Source organism: Rhagoletis pomonella, unplaced genomic scaffold (genome assembly GCF_013731165.1).
Source record: "Rhagoletis pomonella isolate Grant_MI unplaced genomic scaffold, Rhpom_1.0 Rhpom_scaffold_00007, whole genome shotgun sequence".
NCBI lineage: Eukaryota > Metazoa > Arthropoda > Insecta > Diptera > Tephritidae > Rhagoletis > Rhagoletis pomonella.
In genome coordinates, this window is record NW_023458561.1 from 18131074 (window position 1) to 18151309 (window position 20236).

Below are 20236 nucleotides of genomic sequence, written 5' to 3' on the forward strand. Positions count from 1 at the left end.
ATTTCTCTAAATTACCGATTTTAAAAATTTTCACCGGCTTAATATGTTTTGTCAAGACCATCAACTGTGCCAAGTTTGGGAGAAATTGGTGGATGAGTTCCCAAGATATATACATGCAATCATAGGTGGGCGGGGCCCGTTTTCCAAAAATGTATAACATTCTGATTTCTCGGCTAAAAATCATTGTATGTATCAATTTTGAGTGAATAAGCTTCAGTAGTTACCAATGATCGGACTTCTACCACATTGTGGTAGATCTGCCACTTTTTTGAGCATCTACCACATCTACCACACAAGGTCTGAAATCTACCACATATTCGCATTTTTGAGTAGTTTTACTTTTGCTCGACATAATTTTCTTAATTTTAAGAGCAAACATTTTGCAACACTAACGACAGGCATAACTACTGTAAACTGTAAAATAGTAAATTTTCTCAATATTTAATTTCTCGACAGGAAACGTGGTTTTATAATGTTAAATTGCAAAATATATGATTTATAAAAAGAATTAATAGCGAAAATGAAAAAAACGACGATTTTTGGGAAAGTATTAGCAAATTTCAGTACATCTAAAGTTTCTAAAGCGTTGTTTACTTACTTGAGAATTGTCAAAATCGGCAAATCCTAAGCGGTTTCTGGAACGTGCCACATGTGATAAAAAGAAAAGCTGGCAGCACTACGCAAGGTTGCAGAAATCTTTCAAAATATGTTCGAAAAATGTCTTGATATTGGAAGGAACTGCTTTACACTGTCAAGGAAAAAAATCGACAAAACTCAACGCAATTTTTTGCAACTTCAATCTTGCACTTTAGTGTACTAAATTTGGTTTTATATTCTAATTCAAATGTTTGCAATTTAGGTGAAACCTGGCAGAATTTTCTAAATTTTTGTACAAAGTTCGATCCAAATTCTGAGATCTACCACATTTTTTTCCAGATTCTACCACACACATTTTTTTTAAGTTACTGAAATATCGCAGTTTTCGTATTTCCGAAAATTACCGTTATATAGGAGGTAGGCGTGGTTATTGTCCGATTTTGCCCATTTTCAATACCTCCGTCCTACGCTGGAAAGAAGTACACACCCCAAGCAGCGCTGCCAGGTTGACGTTTTTAACGTCATTTGGGCGTCTTTTGTGTAAAAAATTACGTTTTTTAACTTCCCAGTAATTTTTCTCTCTTACTAAATCTTGTAAGTAGAACTGGTTTTGAATAGTTTTCTTAATAAAACTTTGCAAGCTTTGTGTTTTACAGCAACTGCTTCAAAAGATATTTATTATTTGGACACAGATGACTTAAATATGATGCAAACCAAGTGTACGCGCATTTTTTTTTTTTGATTCTTGGACAAAGGCTGGTTGTGTAAACCCTTGACGTTACGAGACTAATTGTAATGTTTGCAATTACACATTAAAAGCCAAATCAGGAAGAGCTGGTCTATTGCAACACGCACGCTCGCAAATACATCAAAAAAGCTGTGGCAGCATAAAAAGTCAGAAAAAAGTAGGCGACTTTTTTAAGACTTCATTGAAAATGTAATGAATGCAAAAAAGGCTGAAATATTGATATGCTCCTTCTTAGCAGAACGTAATTTAGCATTTTCGACAACCGACCCCCCAACCAAATATCTACAAGAAAAAAAATTTTTAAAAATCAACGCGAACGCCCCTTTAAACTTGCACACTATTGCCCTGAAATTTAATAGCCGAAATTGATCAAAATATTGATGACTTAATCAGCTGATCACAAGTGTATGTATAAAATCATTTTTAAATTAACGATCTCAAACCAGTTTACAATGAATTCTAAATGTGCTCGGTCGAAATGACATTTTAATATACCTTACGTACATATGTACCTTTGTATACAATAAAAATTTAATAAGAACAATTTTTTGTATATTCATTTGAAAAAGGCGTTTTTGGGTAGGAAATTACGTTTTTTCAGACCAAAAGGGACGTTTTTTCATGCCGAAGATCTGGCAGCACTGACCCCAAGTTTTGTTAAGATATCTAAATTTTTACTCGAGTTATCGTGTGCGCAGGCGGGCAGACGGACGGACGGACAAACAGACAGTCATCGCTTAATCGATTTCTTTTTTCATTCCAATCATTTATGTATAAATTAGTCTAGATCTATCTCGCCTCGTTTTGCCTGTTACAAATAACCGTTATGCGACCAAAATTATAATACCCTTGGGAAAAAGTGCGCACGCGTATAAAAAATATCGTATGTGCTTATTTTCCGAGCAGAATAATATACTAAAATTTGAAGTGATTCGGAGATAGATACAGTCGGCTTGCAAGTCTAGAGATGGAATTGATTCTGGATAGCCTGAAAATCAACAAGGTATGAATACCTATTTATGTATATCGTAAACGTCCCAGTCAGCAAAATAACCATAGATATCGGATGTTTCATTTGCTTTCAACTCACACAATGACTTCCAGTTTGTAATCATCTGGGCACACTGATATCCAAAACGTGCATACAAAAGTATTTAAGTATGAATCGTCATTGGGCTCGTAGCCTTGTCCATCGTCGCACGTATTGAGCCATTGGATATCTGCATTCTCAACTAGTGCCAACCTGTCGCTTAGTTTGGTATCGATAGTTCCAATAACTTTTTCGGTCGCACAGTAAATAATGAGTAAGAAAAAGCAAACAAAACTCATATTTTGGCGTACATATGTATATAACAATATGTGTGTACTACACAATATAATTAAGAATCGCATTAAAACAGCAAAATTTGTAATGAAAACGAAATATATATGTCGGGTTTTTTCATTTGCAGAAACTCTTTACATGCGTAGATTCGTAGCACATTTGTACATATGTCTATACATATCACGATATTTGGGGAAAACAAATTAAAAAAGTATAAGTACGGACTAGCGAATTTCGAAAAGGCACTTAGGTAAAGTAAACGTTCAAAATGCGTTCCATATCTGAAATAGTTCCAGCTGCGAGCATCTGCGAGTTCAGCTTCTATTCTTCTTTTTATAGACACATCTCCTGTAAAATTTATTGAATTTTTATTGTATAGCACTCTGATGTAAAACTCTACAAAGTGCATCTAAAACTATTACTGAAAAGTGTGTAAAAGTACATTTCCTACTAAACGTTTAAACGTCCAAACACTTAAAAGATATTCCAAAAGTTGAGTCAGAGCTATAAGCGATCCAGGTGCCATATTTCATCTAAATCTCAGTGAAAGGAGGTCTCGCTTGGTGCAGGTTTTTAATTCGATCGAATTTCAAACTACGCTATTGCGATAAAAAAGTTCTTAATTAAAAATATAAAACTTTATTGCACATGTACAGGCTAAGGTGTTGACCGCTCATTTTTGAAATTCAGGAATAACGGTGCAAATCGAATGACTATCACAAAAAATGCTTTCTAGTATAATATACATATATACTTTGTTAGATTGACACGACTTTTCGAAAAGTCCAGGCCAGCCAGCCAGCAAAGATATTTTCAAACTAAAGCTTTCAAAAATCTCTTTCGATTGACACCCATAGCTTAATATTTCATAAAGCATATACGCAAGCTTAACTAATAGGGTTTTTTTTTTCTTAAAACAATATTGCATTTATTCAGTTAAATAAGTTCGACTTTTCAAACAGTTGGAAATCCTTTTCCAATGTATTTTCAAACTAAAGTCTTCATGCATATGTATTTCAATAAACTGATGACCTAAGTTGAATTAGATTGATCAAGTACATGGCAACCCTCCTAAATAAAGGTCAGAAATAAGAGTTTTCAAACCCATTTCAATTAATAGCCATCTTTTAATAATTTATCTGCAACCCTCTTCAAACATTCCAAATATTGAAACTATTTCTTTACACTCTTTAGTTTGACTCCCATGTTTCATATTATTTTTGTATTACTTAGTTAATTAAAATAGACTTTTCAAACAGGTACACAGCCCTCTTCAAATGTATTTTCAATCTAAAACCTATCTAACTCTCCTTCTTTTGATATTGCGATAGATATTTCAATTAATTGATGAACTAAGTTGAGTTTGATTTCTTAAACGTGTGGCAATCCCGCTAAATATAGTCCAGAAATAAAGATTTTTCAAACCCCTTACGACTGATACCCATATTTAAATAATTTATTACACTATTAAATAATTTCAATTTATTTTTTTAAACAGGAAAATAGCAACCCTCTTTCAACACCTTAAAAATATTCATAGTATTCAAACTAAATACCTCTCAACGCTCTTTCGTTTGACATCCATATTTTGATATTCCATATAACTTGTGCATAAGATATCTAAATTCAAAATTTTAAGCAGATGGCAATCCTATTCAAAATATTTTCAAACTACCACCTTCTGAAAGCCCTTACACCTGACACCCTTATTATGATACATGTTTATCATTTCTAATTCACTTATTTCAAATTGAATTTTATTTTTTAAACAGGTGGCAACCCTCCTATGGATGAATTAAGAAACAAAGCATTTCAAAGCCAGTTATGTCCTGGACAAAAAGTCTCTTCGCGTATTAAGTATATGTACACTTATGTATAAAAATTGCCTAGACAAAATATTAGTGCTTTATCTGGCCCTTCCAATGCCTTCCTATTCCTTGCAATGCCTTCCTATCGCATCTAATGCCTCCTATCCTTTCCAGTGCCTTCCTATCCCTTCCACTCAAGTAGCACAAAATATGTTGCAACACCTCAAAAATATTATTAGTGCTCAAAGTAAAGATTTATTAACAATTTCGTTTGACATCCATATTTTTATATTCCATATAACCTGTGTGTAAGTTAACTAAATTCAAAATGTCAAGCAGGTGGCAACCCTCTTCTAAATATTTTCAAACTACTACCTTCTGAAACCCCCTCCTCTTGACACCCATATATTGGTACATATTTATCTTTTTTATTTCCCTTAATACAAATTGAATTTGAGCCGTTCGCCACCAAACGGGGTTTCAGACAGGGCGACTCCCTTTCATGTGACTTCTTTAATCTGATGTTGAAGAAGATAATAAGAGCTGCAGAACTGAACCGCCCAGGAACAATTTACTGCAAGAGCATGCCATTTCTGGCTTATACCGATGACATCGACATCTTCGGTAACAAAAACCGCGAAGTCTGTTCTGCCTTCTCCAGGTTGGATAAGGAAGCAAAGCGAATGGGTCTGGTGGTAAACGAGGACAAGACGAAGTATCTCCTGTCATCAAACAGTCAGCACAGTCGCACCTTGGCACCCACGTCACTGCTGACAATTACAATTTCGAGAAAGTAGAGAATTTCGTTTACTTGGGAACCAGCATTAACACCGATAATAATGTCAGCATTGAAATCTAACGCAGAATCACTCTTGCCAACAAGTGCCACTTTGGACTGAGTAGGCAATTCAGGAGTAAAGTCCTCTTTCGACGTACGAAAACCACACTCTATAAATCACTCATCATGCCCGTGCTGGTATATGGCGCAGAAGCATGGACAATAAAAACATCCGATGAGGAGGCTCTTGGAGTGTTCGGGAGAAAGAGTTTTCGGAAGATTTACGGGCCTTTACGCGTTGGCGACGGCGAGTACCGCAGACGATGGAACGATAAGCTGTATGAGCTTTATAACATGGACATAGTGCAGCGAATTAAAATACAGCGGCTCCGCTGGCTTGGCCATGTCGTTCGAATTGACACCGACGCTCCAGCTCTGAAAGTATTCAAGTGGGAACCCTCTGGTGGTAGCAGAGGAAGAGGGAGGCCCCTACTGCGATGGAGAGATCAGGTGGGGAAGGACTTGGCTTCACATGGCGTTTCGAATTGGCGTCAGCAGGCACAGAAGAGAAACGACTGGCGTGCTTTGCTGAGCTCGGCCAAAATCGCTTAGGCGGTTACGGGGCCAAAACAGAAGAAGAAGAAGAAGAAGGCAAACCTCCTGAAGATGAGTTAAGATACAGAGCTTTTCAAAATCATTTCGATTGATACCCTGTTTTGAAATAATTGATTTTTTTTTAATAATTTGAATATAATTTTTTAAAAGGTGGCAAATCTTTTCAAAAAAGTAAAACTCTCATGCACATCTGCTGTCCAATCTTTAATTTGATACCTCATTTTAGAAAATCGCACTAACGGTGCTGATATGATGGCATTGATTGTTATGTACACTCTAAAAAGTGCATGTAAGTCTTCTACTGAAAAGTTATTATTTTTCAACCAGAATCTGTGCGAATAAACGCACAAGATGTTCAAGATTTGATTTTGAACATGAGTGGTTTAAAATATACACATGAAATGTTTAAAATTACTAACATTTTGAAAGTAGAAATATATTTTTTACAAATAATAAATAGTAAGTGCTCATATTTACTCAATTTTAAACACTTTGTGTGTAATTTTTCTTTACGTGACAAATTTGGTATGTAAAAGAAAACAGACTGTTTAATTTCGCACAAATTAGGGGAGGAAACTGGTTACCTCTCTTTGTATGCCTATATTTAAACATAAATTTTTTAGAGGAAATTTTAAAAATTTTATGTGTAAACGGTGAAATCGGTAACAATAATTGTTTATAATTAAAAAAAAAATTGAAATTTGTTCTACGTCACCCATATAATAGCAAAAGTAACCAAGCAGTGTTTAATTTAATTAACACGGAGTGTAAATTTGCATTCATTAAGAGAGGAAACTGGTAACCTATCTTAAAATGTGCGAATTTAAGAAAACATTTTTTAATTAAAGTGTATTTGTACCAAACAACGCGTGCAGAAAACAGCACTCAGACTACACGACGTTCATATCTTCGAGGTGGACGAATTACTCGACCACTCCGTGTTTTTACTGATGCCTGCTCCTGACTTCTATTTTCTGAGTCGCCTTCCGAATCAGTACTACCAGCTGTTCATCCGATGATGCGATGTTGTATCATGTACAGCTGGAATTTTTGATTAATCATCTGTCTATCACCTACAGATTGATTTCCTATCAGTGATGGGGCACTTTGATTTGTCCTTACCCTCAATTTTCCTTATCATTATCCTCTAATAATATATCACTTGGATTTAATCTACAGTTATTGGATTTAGCATTAAATCTTCGATTTCGCCATAACTATTATCAAAAATGTCTCGGACGATATACGACCAGCATAACATTTTCAATGATAGTCCCGTAAGTCCGTCCTTCCCATTCTTTTGAAACATAACTGAATTACCGACATTTAATACCGGTAATGATTTCGCTTTCCGATCATAACAACTTTTTGTCTTTCTTTTATTTTTCCAATTTTTTATTTAATGCTGAATTCCGGGATGTTGTTCCTGACCAGTAATGCGGGCGATACTGGCAATATTGTCTTAACGAGTCTACCGAAAAATAGTTCCGAAGGCGTTAGCCCCATACTGGCCACAGGTCGTATTACACTCTAGAAACCGGTACTGCAATTGATCAACCATGCTTGCTTCCTAGCAACGTTTTAAAAGGCTTTTTGCTATAGCAACGCCTTTTTCTGTAAGCCATTACTTTGCGGTATCGCAAATCGAAGGAAATCTGCCTGATACCCTACCTTGTTAAACACGCCTTGAATGCTTTCAATATTATGCTTCGACGTCTTATCCCTAATCTGAATGCTCACTAAAAAACTTGAGTATGAATCAATAAGTGCCACAAAGTCAAGTCCCCCGTATTCAAACAAATCCATAGCCACGATATGGAATGGATATCTTGGTGGTTCTTCTCGTTTCGACTTTCTCACCTATAGCGCACGATTCGATGCGATATCTGATTTGTTTGTTCATTCCTGGCCAAAAGTACAGCAGTCTAGCCCTAGCAAGCATTTTTCAATGCCCAGATGTGCCGCATGCACCGAGTTACGTTGTAATTCATTTGGAATCACCAAACGGTGCTTCAAAAAAAGAAGTCCATTTTCTAAATGCAACAATGCTTTGTACTTATATAACTGCTGACTGCAATCATCTAGTTGATGGCATTTTGGCCAACCATTCCGTACATATTTGATAATGCGATTATACTTTTCATCTTTCTCAATGACTGTTCGATAAAAATTATAATTTTTTCAGTACCACACACCGTCTTCGTAACTGAATGTATAACGCCTGACAAATCGTCTAATTCCTCAACTACTGGTGATTGCGCCCGTGATAAACAATCAGTTATCGGCATGTATTTCCCTGGTTTGTACACCACTTTCATTTTCGGATATTTCATGGTTACGCTGTTAATATCACGCTTTTAACATTTTGAAGTAACTTAAAGCACGTTTCCACGAGCCTTGAATTTCGTAATTTGGGCACCATTCTCAATTTCAGCTTGAAATTGTGTAATGTTTCTCAATTTGGCCATATAAAAAAATATCAGATGAAATTGTGATGGTGTCTCAATTTGGGTGAATTTGAAAAATAAATATTAAATTTGGCCGCTTGGAAGTCTTATAACTTTGAATAATTTATACGCCCAACAAGTAATTTTTAAGCAAAAAACAAAATCTCTTATAAAAAATCAAGATTGTCGTTAATTTCTTCATGATCCAATGATCGGATCTAATCGGATAGTATGGGGCCACCTGTGAGGTTACACCTTTCGTTTAAAAAAAGAATTATTGAAATCCGTCAACGTGGTCCAAAGTTATGCGGTAACATACATAAAAAAAAAATAAAATGAAAGTAAAAAGTATTCCGACGAATTATTATTTATTTATTTGGTAAACAAATGTGATCGAAATTGGTTTTGAAATTGAAATTTGTCGTGTGAATATTTACAATTTCAAATTGAAATTGAAAATCGAAATTTCCCAATTTGAAGCTCGTGAAAACGTACTTTTATATTATTAAAATTAAAAGAATTGTAAAATTTCAGATATTACAAAATAGCTGCGACAGATATTCTGCATGCTGCCATTTTTAAATGCGTGGTGCACTCTTGAAACTTCGCAGATATGTTATATTTCATGCCAACGTAAATTGTCTCTAATATGAACATTTTATTTGAAAACTTACGTATAATCGTTTTTTTTTTGCTAAAGAATTATTGAAAACATAAATTGTGAGTAAATTATGTTTAGTAGTTACTAATTTATCGCGTATTTCTCTGAATTACCGTTATATGGGATGGGAAATCCACGTACCAAGTTTCGTTAAGATATCTCAATTTTAACTGGAGTTATCATGTGCACAGACAGAGGGACGGACGGATGGACAAACATTCAGGACTTAATCGATTACTCTTTCATTCTGACCATTTTGGTTTACGAAACGTAATCTATTTAAAGCTGCACTGTCATATCCGACAGTAATCGGATAATATGATGGATTAGAGCAAAGCGTAAATTCAAGAAAAAAAAACTTGGTTTAAAGGAGAAGAATCAAACATCGATGAATACTGGATGGCATACCGTTGGCCGGCCAAATCTTTTAGTTCACAAAACTTTACTTTTGGTAGATTTTGAAGTGTTTTGGTAGGTAAAATACATGGCTGAGTGGCAGCACTGTGCCAAATCAATTTTTATGTTGCTGCAGTGGCTGCAAAACTTGTTGCTAGTTTGAATTGAACATGATTGCGTTCCTGCTACTCTTGGTCGGTTGTTTAGTTTGATAGTAGGCATTGTGGCTGTCGGTCGTTATGTGCGGTGATATTCGTTATTCGGTCCACTTTTAAATTCGTTGTTTTGTCGTAAAACGGCTTTGGGCTTTTGTTTTGTGTTTTGTTGTGATCAACGTAAATATTTAAAACAAATGGTTTCATTAAAATTTATGGGCATTAAAAACTTAACCAAACTCAGTGGAGCACGTACATACTTATGTACGCACATATCTAATTAAATAGTAAAAACACTGAAATAACTCAAACACCTTGATCGTATGTAAATCAAAGCTGCATGAAGATTTGATCACCTCACTCCTTCTTCGATTGTACCAACTGGACATCTGCAATTATACAAATACATATGTGTTTTTAGGTACTATTTATATCTCTCATAATGAAGTAATCGTAAGGGTTTATGACTGATTTCTGAAAGTCGACAAACTGTGTTTTTATTGTTTAGTAAACAGTAGCAAAAACACATATGTTGGTAAAAATAATAACATAAACATAATTTAAACAAAACCCATGGTGAAATCATACCAGGTGTAGTAATAAAAACCTGAATAAAGACTTGACACTATCTTATTTAAATATTTGCCTTTAAAAATTTCTAGTTAGCTTAACTGGTGGGAGTTAGGATACCACCGTAATGGACACTTTTGTAGAGCATTCAGTTCTGAAGATACCCTTTCATTGACCAAGATTATACCATAAAATGCTTCTGAGCTGTATACTTTTGAAGAAAAAAACTCAAAGTTTACGTGTATTTTGAATTACGCCTTGGTCGAGCACTTAACATTAATATTAAGGGCTCAAATTTTCAGGGTTTATTTTAGGTCTTTTCCACAAAATTTCGAGAAAAAGCATATTAATGCATATAAAACAAGCAGAGAAGTATAAGTTCGGGCGAAACCGAATTGTATATACCTATCCGGCGCAGAAATCAAATACCGTCGTTTCAACTTTCTCTAAACTACCTTTGCATGATAAACAGGGGTGTTTTTCCCGATTTCAAACGTTTTCTATAATATGCTGAGTTAGACTTAGGGCCGGTTGCTCAAAGCCTGGTTGACACTAATCTCCGTTATGGACGTTTTCGACTCCATGCATATAACAGAGTGTCAACCAGGCTTTGAGCAACCGGCCCTTAATGGTATAATTGAACCAAATTTGGTAGAAATCGATAAAGTGCTTACCGAGATACACCTTTGTAGTCATAAAGTGGGCGGTGCCACGCTCAATTCCTAAAAGTCTATAGTCTTATTTATTGTTAAGAGATTGTTGTTAATATTAACTTGGTGTAAATTAGCGTCCTCAATTATTGAAATTTATTATTTCTGAAGTTATCTGAAATTTACCTATATACAGGAAGCGGGTGCAGTTTTAGTCCGATTTGCATAATTTTCAACGAATTGCTATTTCGTACCAAGGTTATTAAGTGCACCAAGTTTGGTAGAAATTGAGAAATCGGTTACCGAGTACACATTTGTGGCCATGAGTGGGCGGCGCCACGCCCATTGTCCAAAAATGTATAATAATCTAATTTTCTGCTTAGCCGTTATCGCAATCAGTAGTTAAAGATTGATCGCAGATTTCTACTTTCTGTAAATTACCGTTATATGGAAGGTGGGCGTGTTTATTGCCCGATTTCAAAGAGTTTCAACAAATTTCTTAGCAAGGCCTTAGGCAAGACTCGTACCAAGTTTGGTACGGATTTGTGAAGCAGCTACTGAGATACAGCATTTTTTGGGTCACGCCCATTTTCCAAAACTTTCACAATAATATAATTTTTTCCACAATTCTACTTCACATACTAATTTTCAACAATTTGGTTCCAATATTTTCTGAAATATAGCAGTTTTTGCATTTTTCGAAATTATCGTTATATGGGAAGTGGGCGTGGTTACAGTCCGATTTCGCCCATTTTCAATAGCAACCTACCTTGGATAAAGGGCAACCTACATACCAAATTTTGTTAAGATATCTCAGTTTTTGCCCGAGTTATCATGTACACCGGCGGACAAACGGATAGACAGACAAGGCTTAATCGACATCTTTTTTCGTTCTGAGCATTTATGTATACATTTGTCTATATATGTGCACAAGTGCGCTCGGGTATAAAAATCTATTAGGTAATTTTATTTTCTGCTACGACTTTTTGCGTCACTTCCGTAGTTCTAATCCTGCATAGGCCTAGAGGCTTGTGCAAAATAATTTTCCATATCAAAAAAAGTTGCCGTTTGCCAGCCAAATCATTAAATTTTGTATATTTTATTATTTCCCCCACATATGAATAAATAGATATGAGTAGCGTAAGCACTGCCTCCAATAGGGCTATTGTGCATGCAAAAGTATATTCGTCCAATGTCGGGTAACTGAGCTTTGCGCCGTGTTATAAATATCTCATAAAGCTTGCTTTTCTAATGTTTAAATTGTATTGCATTAAATGGTAGAATTTCAGAATTCTTCATTTAATTTTTAAAAGTCCCGCCTCTTTTTTTATTGAGCTTAACATACGCACCTTTATAAACATTTACATTCCATAAGATTCCGGATTAACGGCGCAGTTGATCTGATCAAAATTGTGCCTTGATATATGGCAGAAAGTGGATTAACGAGCCGCGAGGTCGGTGATTCGAGTCCCACGGCCAGTAAAATTTTCATTTATTTTTAACCGACTGCACAAAAGGGAGAAGGTTATCAATTCGTCGGAATATTTTTTATACCCGAGCGCACTTGTGCACTCCTCGAAAACTGCGATATTTTAGTAACTACCAAACTCGGTATGATTATTGTGCTTGCCATATAAAATCAAAACGCTGAAAATTATTGAAATCAGACTAAATTTACGACCACTTTTTATATAATGGTAAATTTCAGAAATGCTTGAAACTTCGATATTTCGAAATTTAAGGACGCTAAGTTACACAAAATTGATATTAACAACAATCCCTTAAAAAGAAGTAACATTATATGGAAAATAAGTTTATCGGAGATGTCAAGCTTGGAAAGGGATGACATGGCAGGGATGATGTGGCATTCACCAAAATATTGCGAATCTTTCGAATGCGGATATTTTATTTTTTTGGCCACATTGTTTCGGGCCGCGTGACCCACCAGGTATTTTATATTCTACAGTTGGTAATTAAGTTTTTTCCAAAATCGCTGAAATTTCGAAACCACAATGCTCCACCAGATTGTTTTCTTGAGTAAACCAAATGCCTTTGCAGAGTCTTTTAAAGATGGAAACATGCTACATACTTATTTCTATCTTGTTCCCATAATTTAGCTGGCAACACAAAAATACATTTGGACAACTTGGTTTTGTCTTGCTTTACAATTCTTGGGAATATTTGTTCACATGGAATTCGTGGTAAGGCCGGTTATACAAATACTATTTGTAAACGTCCATTTATACATATGGATATTTATATGTACATACATACCTATGTATGTACGTGCATATGTACATATTTATATGAGGCATTCTTTTTCATATCGGACACCAAATTTGGTGTCACACTTTCGATTCGCTTCAAATTTTATTTATGGGTTCTTTACATGAAATAAGCTAACAAGTATTCGAGGGTTTTTTTTTCTTCGTAGATATGATCTGTCAAAGTTTGGATTTTTTCATGATTCTGACTAATCATGTACTTTTTCAAACCAATATCTCGGGTTGTGCTTCTCATAGAGACTTCTGCCAAAATCCGCAATCAAATCTGCGTTTTGCTAAATTTAGTCCTACAATTACCAAGCCCATTTCTAGGGGTATGTCGCCTTAAAGAAAAATCGTTCCGTACAAATTTTATTTCTGGATAGGTATACTATCGGAATCCGCAATGAAATTTAAATTTCTGGAAAAACCCGATTTTTAACACCTTTCTAAATATATCTCAAGATAAGTTTTCGAAAACAAATTACAAAAAAGTGTTGATACGCATACATCCCATCATAAAGAAAAAATATATTTTAAAAATAGTTCTTGAAAAAGGCCAATTTTTTTAACCATGTTTTTTAAAGAGAATTAAACAAGGATTACGATGGTGTCATTTTTAACCCCTATTAGCTTTAGGACAATCATAAAGAAGTACGTGATTAGTCAGAACCACGAACCAAACCACCAAACTTTGACATATCACATCTCCGAAGAAAAAAAAATACCTCGAATACGTTTTAACTTATTTTATGTTTAGAATCCATAACAAAAATTTTAAGCGAATCGGAGATATGATATAATTTTTTTCCCGTCCTGCTTTAAAAAGAATGGCTCATATACGCCTATCAGTGCAGACAACTTATTCATCACCATAATTACCACTTTGGAGATGGGCTAGTCCCAAGCCTTATTCATCAATGAATTTTGATTAGGTGTCTTCACTTTTGTGCTGTGGGCATCTGTTAATTTGATTTGCTTGCACATACATGTATGTATTAACGAATGACCTTATGTATGTATAAACAAAAAACATTTAAAATGAGTTGGAGTAAGAATAACAAATGTATGAATGATGTTTACGGCAAGCAAATGCATACATATGTATATGCATACACATCTACATAGCATTAAAGACTCCTCCACGCAACTTGTACATAGAAATTTGTGCGAAATTTATAAACATATAAATGCATACAATAGGGTGGCCCAAAAATTCACGTAAAAAGTAAAGTTGTAATTTTAATGCTCTCACCCCCTAGGATTGATTTATATCGGAAAAACCATACCCATTTTTTATTTCGAAATAAAAAAATATTTAGGGGTCGTTCAAGGTTTTCCATGTACATATTTGATATTACAACGTTGGACAAACGCGGCTCTTTGAGCCAAATGCGGCCCTTTGCTAAGCAAAGTGCGGCTCTTTTTACTTGCTCTTTGCTTAGAACATTTTGGCTCTTTTTACTTTTTAAAATACATGAATGTTGCTGGACATTCTTTTCCATTGTGTTATTTTTTTTTACTTTATTCTTTTTATATACACATACGCAAATTGAGATCGGAGCATTACCCTAAATCGGAGAATGAAAATTGGCTTTCTGACTTAATGGTCTTTACAAAGAATCATTGCAAAACTTGAATATGTCCCTACAAGGAGAGAATAAAAATGTTTTTGATTTGTCTCAAAATAATTTAAGTTTTGAAGTTAAACTACGAATTTTTATTCTCAAAACAAAGAATATTTCATAATTTTCCATGGCTAGAAGAAAATATTGCAGAGGATTAAGGAGCAGATTTTGAATAAAGATTTGCCGATTTGAAATTATTTAAATGTACGTTTGCAAACTTCATAAACCCCTTTTTATGTAACGTAATTGAGGATGAATTTACAATATCCGAAATACTCCTTTTAAGGAAAGCGAAGAAGAGTTAGAGTTTTTGGAATTAAAAGAAGATAAGGCACAGGAAATGCTTCATAAAGCTATGCCATTGCTTGAATTCCGGTACCAAGTACCAGATTTAAAATATCCGCTGTTGAACCCTTTTACCGTTTTACCGTTCACAATTAGTTGCATTCGCGTACCTGATAATTATTGAAAGTTATAAAAACTATCAGCTTTTTGTGTTCGCGTACGCAAAAAACTTGCAAAGTAGGGGAAATTGAGAGAGCAAAATGACATTTCATTTTGAGGGAAAGCTGCTAGTTTCTGCTGGAAAAATTTTTGCCAACAACAATTTTCCAACAAGAAAACAGCTGATCAAAAAAAGCTGGTTGGAATTGGCGAAAATCCCTAAATTTAATGTGATGGTTTGGAAGTTAAAATAGTAAAATGCGACTAATTAAACTTGTAAGTAATTATTCGTTTAGTCAGTGGACTGTGTCAGAATAAGGCTTCGGGATTTGTTTTCTAACATTGTAAATTTTATACTTTTGAATGTAAACAAAATTTCTATCAGCTCTTCGTCTAATTTGCAAGTTTCTGCAAATTTTCTGTTCGCGTACTATTCTGAATATTTTTCTCTTGGACGACTTTAACTGACGTAAGATATTGAAAATTTCGCCAAACGGATCTTTTGAACTTTCTTTAATATCTATCTTAGGTACGTTAGAATAATAATAAAATTAATGTTTTTCATTTCTAATAATAATTTTATTTAAAAATAAAATTTTTGTTTTTGTTTATTTGTGGCTACTTTTGGCTAATGCTACAATTTAGAATTTACATGCGGCTCTTTTCGGCCTCGGCCTTGCCCACCCCTGTTATATCAGGAAAAACACGTTTTTGGGGAAATGGTATAGAAATCTTAAATCACTATTTTTCGATCGGAAAATTCTATTTCTCTTCAGAAGACTTCAGGGAATATTACCCAATTGTGTTATTTTGCAATCTTTCATACCAACGATTTTTTATGAGTCCCTCTATTGTATATATTGGGGTTTTTAGGGGAAAAAGTTAATATTAGGAAATGTTAAATCAACAGTTAAGTATTATTACTAGAAGTCTCCTAAAGCGAAACCAAATTTTTTGATCTAAAAATATTGATTTTAAATAATTCTAAATTTGAGCGCTTTGAGCGGCCTTTAAATATTAGTTTGATTTCAAAATTAAAAAACAGGGGTATGTTTATTCTGGTATAGAACAATCATAGGGGGTGAGAGCATTAAAATTCCGACTTAACTTTTTTTTCGACCACCCTAATGTACATTCATATACATATGTATATGTGTCGTATAGCATACGTAGCTGTGTTTATGTATTTGGGTGCTTTGCGATAAGCCAGGCTTTCCCAAAGTGGGTGCCGAGGTACCCTTGGGTGCTGCAAGTGGCTAGAGTATACTAGTGGGGCGGGCAAATTCTTTAAACTTTCCATACACAACGCAAGCGGTTTGTTCAAACTTCAGCATGGCGGATCGTCAAAACCCATACACAACACAAATGGCATCCAGCAAAGGGATATTTCGCTTGGTTTGCCAAGCAGATTGTGTGGTGTATTTCGCTCGTAAGCGTAGTTCCCCAGTACGTTTTGTCAACGAAAAATTGAATCAAAAAATTTTCAAAAAAATAGCAGAAAACATACCCTTTTCACAGCCATTTTCGGTACTTTTGTAGACCTAATCCGCGTTTCATCTATTTTTTTCTCGTTTTCGGATTGATTTTCAGATTTTTTTCTGGCTGGGCTGTTCTCGTAACAAGCGCAACAGCTTCACGCACTTATATGTTACTATATGCAACTTATTTTTTGGAACTTCGCAATCACACTGTGAAAGAGCGAATCAACAAGATTTTAGAGGCAATCGAAAACGTACTTCTAAAAAGTTTGAAAACTTTTGAATTTTTTACTTTGCACTCGTGTTAGTGAGGCACCCATTCGCATTGCAAATCGAAGAAGAGCTTTTGATGAGCGAAGTACATACTTGAGACTTACACCACTAGCGACGAAATTTTTAAAGCTATCGAAAAAATTTTACGGAAAAATGGTTTGAAATGGAAAAAGTGTGTAGATATTTGCAGCGGTTGGAACAACGGATGGAGCATGAAGCAAGAGGCAGAAAACGTCACGAGAAGGCGCTGTATGATCCGTCGGTATTTCCTGGCGACTAGGAAGATGTCGTCACTGCTGCGAAGATAACATAGACCTGCAAAATAAAATACATCTTTGGCTTTTTCTAGCACGTCGAGGTTTTTTTTATTGGTGACATGTATATTTTAGAATTTCCAGCAATTTGCATAAAAACCCCATAAATATGCAAAGAAAAACGTACATATGTAACTTCGAAGTTAACGCTAAGAAAATGGATAACAGCCTGTTTCACCAGCAATTTAAATGGAAAATGATTTTTTATTTTCTGTCAATTTCCATATAATATTCAAAATTAAAAACATTTTTCACTTAAGTTGCTTCGTTAAATTGGCTGTAAAGGGCCATTCACATACAACTTTCCTCGCTTTGCTTGACAGTTCAAACTTTGACAACAAAGCATGAAACGCAGAAGGTATGCTACAATAAACGCTTTGACAGCTTTTACGTTCTCCTTTTCCTCCATATATTTTCTCTGTAAAATAGATAACAATATAATAATATGCATTAATAATAGCAATAAAATTTCCTATTTACCCTATTTTTGTCATTAAATGCAAATGCAAGCGCACGTGAAAAGATACAATTGCCAAAGCGGGCAAAAGTTGAGAGTTGCCCAAGATTTTGCTTCGCTTTGCTTTGCTTTGCTTCAAACGTTTTTTATGTGAGCATACTCATGCATATGCCTACATCGATCTTATATGTCAAAGCAAGGAACTATCAAGCAAAGCGAAGAAAGTTGTATGTGAATCAGCCTTTAATGCATTAAAAATACTAGTGACTTTTACTTTTACATTTCTATGTGAGACTGCCTTTTCAACAAATGCTTACATAAACAAGTAATTTTTAAGCAAAACACAAAACCGGTTTCAATTCCCATCTAAGAATTTAAGATTATCGTTAATCTATTAATGATCCAATGATCGCACTTAAACCAAATTAGACCACCTGTCAGGTAAGACCTTTCCTTTAAAAAAGGATTATAATAACCGGTTAACGTGATTCAAAGTTATGCGGTAACATACATAGAAAAAAATAATAAAATAAATATTCCGACGAATTGATAACCTTATCCTTTTTGTGAAGTCAAGCAAGCTTTCAGCGTCAAATGATTTCAGGGTAAAATTGTCAAAGCTCCCAATAAACTTAAAGGAAATAATGAAATCATCAAAACAATTTCAGTCCTCACATTAAAGCTAAAGGAGATAAAGATTGCATTGTGTTTTCTTGTTTTCGTAGATATTTAAAGAGTAGGGGTGCCGCGAAATTTTTTTAGCACAACAAAGGTGCCGTGGAAAAAGTTTAGGAACCCCTGGCCTACAGCATTAAGTAAGTATTTAGCGCATGTTGATATTTCTGGGGATATTTAGTATCTGGACCAAGTTTACCAAAAATCAAAATGTACCGATTATATTTCCTATTGACTATAAACGCAGTGTTATATTTTGAACAAAAATAATTAATGTGAAAAAAGCGTGAAATGTTTGGGGTCACTCGTATATTTAAGCTCGGATCCACCTTCAAGATCAACCAACTTTTGACGACATTATAAAAAAATTTTTGGGATTTCTACATATGGTAATGTGTACGTGGTGCAACACGGATAAAGATTCATTGAATATACGAAACACCCTTCGTATGAACGGTAATTGTCAGAAAGAATTATCAATCTGGATTAGTTGTAAGAAACGTGAAAGATTTCTATAATTGTATAAATCAACTGATGTTTTTTGGATATCATTACCCCATCCGAATTGCATTAATGTTTCGAATACCCTTTCGAAACCATTTAGATAGCCCCTCCAACACATCGACATATTTCGAATTTCTTTTAGCTTAGCGCTGTTAACCTAGCTGAACAATCTTAAATTTTTTTTTTTAATTTTCGAAATACATATATGCAGGAATTAGGTGTCTTTTAGGTGTTCTCCAACGCCTAGCGCTGTTAAGCTAGCTGAACAATCTTATTTTTCTTTTTAATTTTTAAATTTTTAATAATTTTTTTTGCTAATTTTTAATAATTAATTTTTTATAAGCTAGCTGAAAAACATATTTTTGCGAATTTCACGGAAACCAATGGAGCTACTAAATTAGTTTTGGTGGCGTTGAAGAACACCTAAAAGACACCTAATTCCTGCATGTATTTGGAAAATTTAAAACCTAAATTTAATGATGGGTCAGCTAGGTTTACGGAAACCAATGGAGCTACTAAATTAGTTTTAGTGGCGTTGAAGAACACCTAAAAGACACCTAATTCCTGCATATATGTATTCCGAAAATTAAATGAAAAAAATTTTAAGATTGTTCAGCTAGGTTAACAGCGCTAAGCTAGCTGAAAACACACATTTTTGCGAATTTCTCGGAATCCAATGGAGCTACTAAATTAGTGTTAGTGGCGTTGAAGAACACCCAAAAGACACCTAATTCCAGCATATATTTGGAAAATTTAAAACCTAAATTTAACGATGGGTCAGCTAGGTTTACGTAAACCACACACACATTTTTGCGAATTTCTCGGAAACCGAAGGAACACCTAAATTAATTTTGGAGGCCCTAATTAACACCTAAAGGACACCTTATTCCTAGCTAATTTTTATTGATTTTTGGCGACTTGGGTCAGCTGGGTTTATGGACGTTATTTCCACATATCCATATTTACATAAATATGTACATGTATACAAGTAATGTATGCAGGCCCGTCGTGAGGAGGGAATCGGGGACTTTTTCCCCGGGCCCGGAGTTCTCAAGGGAGCCCCGTGCTCAGACTTCAGAGCGCAGCACTTACCTTTGCAAAAAAATATCCTGCTGATGTGTCCGAAGAGATTTCAAATGAAATGATGCAGCGTTCTATCAAGGATAAAAACTATCATCGTTCTTGTTCAACCCAGAGTCGAGTTTCAGGAGTATAAGGTGGCCACTCCTTAGAAAGTGAGTTAGCAAGGCATCTCGACTTGACTGCTATCATCAAAGCCTTTGCCTCACTACCAAACCAATTATCCAATCATAATATTCAATATATGTACTGCCGTTCAAATCATAAAAGCCGTAGTTGCAATGGGTTTCTTATGTAGTTAACCACTTTCTTACGTTGGACGGCAGTATACTACGAAATTCCTCTATACGGCCCTGAGTGTATGTATGTA

At 34.8% G+C, this 20236-nt stretch overlaps 1 protein-coding gene across 3 annotated transcripts in view; it reads left to right on the plus strand.

The window, feature by feature from the left end:
- Positions 1-20236, plus strand: part of LOC118742395 — a 231502-nt gene that overhangs the window by 185522 nt on the left and 25744 nt on the right. Inside the window, exon 1 of one of the 3 annotated variants that reach the window (XM_036474447.1) lies at positions 9592-9950. The exons of the other annotated variants lie outside the window; for them this stretch is intronic. The gene's annotated coding sequence lies outside the window, so the exon portion shown is untranslated. Of the gene's footprint in view, positions 1-9591; positions 9951-20236 lie in introns of those variants that run through there. 3 annotated transcript variants of the gene reach the window in all.